Source organism: Hylobates moloch, unplaced genomic scaffold (assembly GCF_009828535.3).
Source record: "Hylobates moloch isolate HMO894 unplaced genomic scaffold, HMol_V3 SCAFFOLD_5, whole genome shotgun sequence".
NCBI lineage: Eukaryota > Metazoa > Chordata > Mammalia > Primates > Hylobatidae > Hylobates > Hylobates moloch.
This window is the reverse complement of record NW_026652280.1, coordinates 155251094-155259015: the sequence shown is the minus strand read 5'-3', so window position 1 is coordinate 155259015 and position 7922 is coordinate 155251094. Positions and strand designations below refer to the sequence as shown.

Here is a 7922-nt window from a genome sequence, read left to right as displayed (position 1 = left end):
GTCAATATTCAGTCATCATTTCAAGAGGTCATGATAGAATTGTTCACTTTCTCCTCAAAAATTTGTCTTTACTTGACTTTGAAGATATCCCCCATGAAGTCCCCCATTCCACTATTGCTAAGCCTCCTTTGCTGTATTATCTTTCTCTTCCAGACTTTTACATGTTGAAGTACCCTGGACTCAGTCCTCAATGTCTTCTTTTCTCTACCTATACTCACACTTGCATTTCAAGACTTTAATAACTCCTATCTGCTGATTATACCCAAAGTATTTTTCCAGCTCAGAATTTTCTTTGAACTATAGATTACTTCTAATATCTGATTGGATGTTGCACAAGCATCTCAAATTTAAAGTGACCAAAAGTGAACTTCTTATTTCTCACCTTCCTCCAATTATACTCCTTCTACAGTGTTCTCCATCATAGTAAATGGCATTTAATCCACTGAGTTGGTAAAGAATCTTCGGGTCATCTCTCACTTCTATCTTTCTTTGGTACTCCAGTCTCAGTTTATCAGCAAATGATGTCTCATATGCATACAAAAATTCGGCCTCCACTGGTATTTTATGACACGCCATGTCATCATCAATACCACTGTCAGTCTCAGTGTCAGAATCCAGTTCTGTACCATGGCAAGCCTGAATAATGAAAAGCTTGAGTTTTCCAGTTAGACTTCTACAACAATCCCCTCTGAAAAAACTTGTTATCCTGTTCTGGTCAACGGGTCCATTTGTTCCAAAAATTATTCCTTCTTCACCATGGCTCCGAAGCACACAAACAAAACTGCTCCTTTTGCTGTGATCTTCTTAAGAAAAAGTGTGCATCAATTCCACAATTTCTTGACATGTAAGATCATTTTTATTCCTGACTTCATATTTCGAGTTTGTGAGTGTTTCTCTGAGGTCTGCCACACCGACATCTGTACCAGACCAAGATGCCATTCCAGTGCTTTTATGATTCCACTTATTCTTATCATTAATTATGATATAATACATACACTCATTTCAGGACAATCCATTTTATAACTGTTGTCCAAGGATATTCCAGAGCCCATTGATTTGCTTCCATGTATGATCTTTGGTTCCAAATTGTTAATGGATTTTGAATCCACTGAGTTTTCAGTGTTCTCTGTGGATATTTTGATAACGCACTTCCTTATATCTTCCACAGTCTCCTCACAGCCAGCAGCTGCCCGCTTTGCTCCGCATCTGCGTGGCTTCGGCATCCCACAGCTGGGAGAGGTGAGCTCCAGTCCAGAGTACTATCTTTTACTCTGAGATTAGGTTGTGTCTGTTATTTGGTTGTAAAATGTACTATCTTTTATAAAACGTGAACGAAGTAGAGGGTTGGTTGATTGGTTGGTTTTAAAAACAATATACGTGTTTTACATAATGAGAAGTTGGCAATTATATGGGTTTTTGTATGTGGCGAAACATAAAATTTACCATCTTAACCATTTTTACATGTATAGTACAATAGTATTACCTATATGTAATATATGTAATATATTTATATACATAAAATATGTAATTACATATGTAATATGTAATACTATTACCTATATGTAATAATAGTACCTATATTACAATGGTATTACCTGTATGTACATCATTGTACAACAGGTCCATAGCACTTTTTCATCTTGCAAAACTGAAACTCTGTATCTGTTAACATCTTCCATTATCCCCATGTTTTCTGCCTCTGGCAGCCACCATTCTGTTTTCCGTTTCCAAGAGTTGACTACTTTAGATATCTCATATAAGTGGAATCATTTATCTTTTTATAATTGGCTTATTTCAGTTAGTGTAATGTCCTAAAGGTTTTGTAGCATTTGGCAGGGCTTTCTTTTTTTAAAGCTGAATAATATTCCACTGTATGTTATGTGTATCACATTTTATTTATCCATTCATCTGTCATATATATATTTAGGTTGCTTCCAACTCTTGGCTATTGTGAATAATGCTGCAATGAACATGGGTGTAAAAATATGTCTCTGATATTTTCAATTCTTTTGGGTATATTTCCAGAAGTGGGATTGCTGGATCATATGGTGATTGTATATTTAATATTTTAAGGAATCTCTATAATGTTTTCTATAGTAGCTGAACCATTTTACATTCTCACCAACAGAGTTCCCAAGGGTTCCAAATTCTTTACATCCTCACCAACACTTGTTATTTTCTGTTTTATTTTCTTTCTTTTTTTGATAGAAGCCATCCCGACAATTGTGAGGTGATATCTTATTGTGGTTTTAATTTATATTTTCCTGATGATTAGTGATGTTTAGCATCTTTTCATTTGCTTGATGGGCATTTGTATATCTTCTTTGGAGAAATGTCTATTCAAGTCCTTTGTCCATTTCCTTCCCCCGCCTCCCCCCCACCAAAAAAAAAAGGGTCTTTCTCTGTTGCCTAGGCTGGAGTACAGTGGCACAATTACAGCTTACTGCAGCCTTGAACTCCTGGGGTCAAGCAATCCTCTTGCTTCAGCTTCTTGAGTAACTGGGACTACAAACACAGATCACTGAACCTGACTAATTTTTTATTTTTTAGAGACAGAGTTTCGCTATGTTACCAGGGCTGGTCTCAAACTCCTGGTCTCAAGCAATCCTCCTGCCTCAAGCAATCCTCCTGCCTCAGCCTCCCTAGTAATTGGAATTACAGGAGTGAGCCACCAGGCCCAGTCTCATCTCTTAATTAGGTTATTTATTGAGTAGTTGTTGAGTTGTATATTCTGGTTATTAACCACTTAGATATATGGTTTGCAAAGATTTTCTCTTATTTTGTAAGTTACCTTTTTACTCTACTGTTTATTTCCTTTGCCACACACTTTAAATTTTGATGTAGTTCATTTGTCTATTTCTGCTTCTGTTACCTGTGCTTTTGGTGTCATTTCCAAAAAAATTATTGCCAAGATTAATGTCATGAAGCTTTTTTCCTATGTTTTCTTCCAGGAGTTCTATAGTTTCAGGTCTTATGGCTAGGTCCATTTTGAATTAATTTTTGTATATAGTTTAAAATTAGAATTTAACTAATTTTTTGTCATGTGGATATCTAATTTTCCCAACACTATTTATTGAAGAGACTAGTCTTTCTCCATCGTATAGCCTGGGCATGTTTGTCAAAGATTATTTGACCATATATGAAAGGGCTTATTTTTGGGCTCTATTCCATTCTACAGGACTATATGTTTGTCTTTCTACCAGTACCTTACTGTTTGGATTACTATAGCTTTGAAATATATTTTAAAATCAGAACTTTTGAGGCCACTAGCTTTGTTTTTTTTCCCTCAAGATTGTTTTGGCTGTTTGGTCATTAGAAATTTTTTTTTTAATTTATTTTTTTTGAAATTTTTCCAAAATCTAAAATTATGTGAAATATTTATAAGAATATTTTCTTTATGACAAATGATGTTTTACATAGTGTTACTATATGTTCACTTAAATAAAAGCAAATTTCCATTTTTAAGCTATATTCACTATATTGTGGCATTCAAAAAGCCATATGTTTACAAGGTACATCTTTAACAATTTAAAATAAAAAAACAAATATATTTCTATGAAATGTATAATTTTTGACAGTACATGATTTATTTGTCTACCCACACTCTCATTGAACAACTATTGAGCACCTACCATGTGCCTGGCAAGATAATCCAGCTCTGAATATGAAAGACCTGGTTTCTGCCATCACAAAACTTATATCCCAGACAATAAACAAATGAAAAAATTGTGTTTAATATTATTATTTCATCGAATTACTTGCACAAGGGTACTCCCCTAGAGGGACTTAGCTCTTATAGTTCTGATGTTTTCTCTACAAATGACTCACAGAGCTTTGAAAATTGGTCAACTGATGAAACTATGAAAGCCTGTTTCCACAAGAATAAGACTGCTTCAGCTAGGGATCTCTGGGAATGACACTTATTATTCCCTGTCTGACTTGGCAACTCTGAAGCTCACTTTTCGCCATCTGTGAAATGGAGATGAGACAATCTTGTAAGATGATGATTAAATGAGATAACATAGGTAAAGTACAAACTGGTTAGTGCTCAGTAAGTCTTAGCTACTACTGCCATCATCATTAAACATTAATATATTTTTATTAATGCCCAGAGACAAAGAAAGTAGGGTAATTGTTTTAGGTGGCATAATGAGAAGGAAGCTCTGGCAACTTCTCTTTTAAACTTCTTGCTGATTGCTGACTTATAAAATAATTTTGTTGCAGGCAAAGTTTAGAATATCTGTTTTGACTTTACAGTTATTGATCAAGTGAACTGCAGTGCACTTTATTTTGGTTATTTGATAATTTAAGGGAGACTATATAAAAACCAGAGTCAAGTAATTACAGCTAATCAATACTGTTAACTAGGTAGCTTATTTACTTCTCAGTAGGATGCCTTATGCCTGCATGAAGTCACTACCACTCTGCTACTATGGTTACCTGTGGACTTTGAACAAGAGACTGTCATGTATATGAAGGTGTAGTTTGCATCAATGACTAAAATGATCTTTAAAGAAAGAAAAAGAAAAAGATGTGTGCTTTATTTTTCAATTTTGTGGCCCTCACTTCCAGTGTATATATAAAAGAAAAACATTTATTTCCTTATTTATTTAGTATATTTGATAAATATTTAGAGTGTCTACTATGTTCCAGGCTCTCACTGAAAATTCTTTTTTTTTATTAATTTTTTTTGCACACAAAACAATAAACATTTTCTAAAAATACAAACAAAAAGATGCGTATCAAACATATTAGGAAGGTTGCACATGGGAAGATGGGGAATAGAAATGGGGAGTGGGAATTAAAGAAAATAAATGCGAGAGGGACTTTGTATGGATCAATGATAATAACTCAATCCTCTATTAGACAAAGAAGAAGGAGAAGGAAGAGGAAGAAAAAGAAAGTGGGATAAAGGATCAGAAAGGGAGGAAAATAGCAAAAATTAGAGTATGACTCCAGGGTAGACCTGTTTTGTTGTCGCTGGGTTGGTTGGTTGGTTTGTCTGTTGTATTTTTCATATGTTTCACCATGTTGGCCAGGCTGGTCTCGAACTCCTAGCCTGAAGTGATCAACCCGCCTTGGCCTCCCAGAGTGCTGGAACTACAGGCGTGAGCCACCACGTCCAGCCCCCACATTGCTTCTGGCCTCCGTCTCACTGAAAATTCTAAGCTTTATCTGACAAATAGGGTATATCTGTTATCTTTACAACCTGGAAGTGACAAGTAACATGCATTTTTTTTTTAGTAGATTGGTATAATAACATTTATTCAAATAATGCTGTGGGTTAACAGAAACAGCACAGAACCAAAGAATTAAAATGTAAGCTATGTAAACTCCCAACTAAAACCCAAAAGTGTCTAATGTATCCATTCATTAGCTAACTAAAAGCCCAAAAAAAGATAAGACACCCAATGTAATAAAGTACTGCAAAACAATTGGCAATTTTCAGTTATCAAAATTGTGAATTTTGCATTTTGTATCATTTCCTCAATCAAGAACAAGATTCTTTTTGAATGTTATATAACATACATATAAAACAAAATAGAAAAATATGTTATAAACTTGTAACAATGGCTGTAAATACATCATCTTACATGTTTCTCATAGGCTATAGTAGTTGCTTATGGTATATATAGCATGAAACTACTAAGATAATAAAGAATAGACAAAAATACATGTCAACTGTACGATAACATACAAGTGACACTCCCATCTACCCACTCCAAAAAAATTACGTAATGCTTTTAGAAAAAAGTCTTAAAAACTACATATTTTAATGAGAAATAAACTCAAGAAAGAATGATAATACTGAGAACCAAGGCATTCAGAGATTTCAAAAGTCATGCTTTTTTTCAGTTGATCCAAAATTTTGTCAACCAAGTTTTCAAAAGTTTGCTCAGAGCCAACGTTACCCATAAATGTCATACGTTTGTTATTTCATACATATCCTTTCTTCCCCAAAAAGACCTTTGATAAACATCTAAAATGCCCAGGTATAACATAGTTGAGATGAAACTGGATCAAATACTGGTATTGTTTTTAACAACTATCACCTCAAGTGTCACGAATTTATTCAACCAACCAAACAATATAAAAATCAAAATGGCACAGCATATATTGTAAATAAATCAAAACTGTATGTGTAACAGAAAGACAAAGCAGTTGCTATTAAACCAAAGCTAGCTGGATACAAAACAATGAATGTCTATTGCATAGTAGATTAAGTATTGGAATAAGTCTAAAGAAAAGAAAGTGCCTTATTTTCCTTCATGGTCATTTAGTCAAGTGTCTCATAAAGATCTGCCCCTCCCTCAGAATACAAGTTAATGCATGTTACTCAGTCACCCAATATGTGAAAGAAGATATGAGGGAGACAAATGAGTTGATGGTTTGAATTACACGATTTTTGCCACGTTACCTTGATGCAAATTTGCCAAATCTGATACTGTGAAGAGATTTGATAACTTTTCTAATGCCTGACTAGTAAGTTTTAAAACATCATTCTTTAAAAAAATCATAATTGTATACTTTTGGTTGTTCCAGTCCTCAATGTTAGCCCAAAGGATTCTGAGATAAAAATTATGTGTGATCTGAACTTCAGTTTATAGACAAAATTAGAGCTTTGGTTTATTTGGAGAAGGGGGATGCATTCATTTTTCTAAATTTTGTTTTTAATTAATTGGAGATAATAGGATACCTAGCAAACGTTTTCACGAAAGTGAATCTTTGTGATTTTCATTCTGGAAAACAATGTTTCAAATCACCCAAATTTAATCAAATGTCTTTATATCATACCAGATAACTTACATAGCGCATCTCTTTACTGGTTTCAGTAACCTCTGCCTCCCCTGCCCCTTAACTTTAAAAGAATGTGAAAAATTAGCCTCATGGTGCATGTAAATACTCAACCACATTTCAGCTTAAGTTTCTAATTTCTCAAGAAGTTCAGTTAGTTAGTTATGTAGTTGAAGCAATTTGTGCGCAAAGCCTACATCTAAACACTTGAGTGAATAATCATTAACTGCTCAGTACCAGACGTGGCAATGCACAGTATAAACAACTGCTCAGAGACCTACAGCACTCAAGCAATGTGACTCCCATTAGTGTTGGCCAGTTCCTCAGAAGTTGGGGGATCAATGCCATCTAATCAAGCCAAACAGAAGCAGTGCATTGGTTTCCCACAAACAGTGTGAAAATTAGGGCAACTGACATTTGTATTGTAGGCAAGGCTGAATGGTCAGGAATGCTTATACATTAATAGAGATACTAGAGTTAACAAAGCACAGACTGAATGAGATCACAGTAGTCTGGAATGTTGGCTTTAAACCAGTGATTGAAGGTGACACAGAGAAAGGACGTAATTTGATTGACTCTTTTTGATTCAAGGGCCTCGGAGGGCTGAGGTCCAAGCAGTGTCAGAGGCTTGATGAGGTCAATAAACCGCATGTTTGCTCAGTGTTCAAGTGGTATGGCCCTGAGCAGTGGACTCAGTGACGGTGGACTCCCCCCAGCTTATCAACTCGTTCCTCTTCCACACCTTCCCGGCGTCACAGTCAGAGGTCAGCAGGAAGCCGAGTCAGTACCTTCTTGATGGCCTCCCCTGCCATCTTGTCTCACTTGGAAACCATTTTCAGTTCATTTACTATGTAACATGCTTTTTAAAAAATGTCGTCCCTCATAAAAAACTCTTTAAAAATCCTCAAAATACACTGTAGCTCTTAAAAAGTCGGCATGAAGCATCTATTATGGAAAAAGTTGGGGCTTTGAAGACAGATAGATCTGGGTTTAAACTCCACTTCTGTTACTTAATAGCTGTGTAAATGACCTCTCTGAACTTCACTTTCCTCATTGGTAAGATGGTGGGTGAGGATGATATCTAATTTATATGGTTGGCTGAAATAATGTAGATAAGACATTGATCT

At 35.2% G+C, this 7922-nt stretch overlaps 1 pseudogene; it reads right to left on the bottom strand.

Annotated features, from left to right (window-relative positions):
* Positions 1-378: 378 nt before the first annotated feature.
* Positions 379-1151, bottom strand: LOC116467988 (caspase-3-like; annotated as a pseudogene).
* Between the last annotated feature and the right edge of the window lie 6771 nt (positions 1152-7922).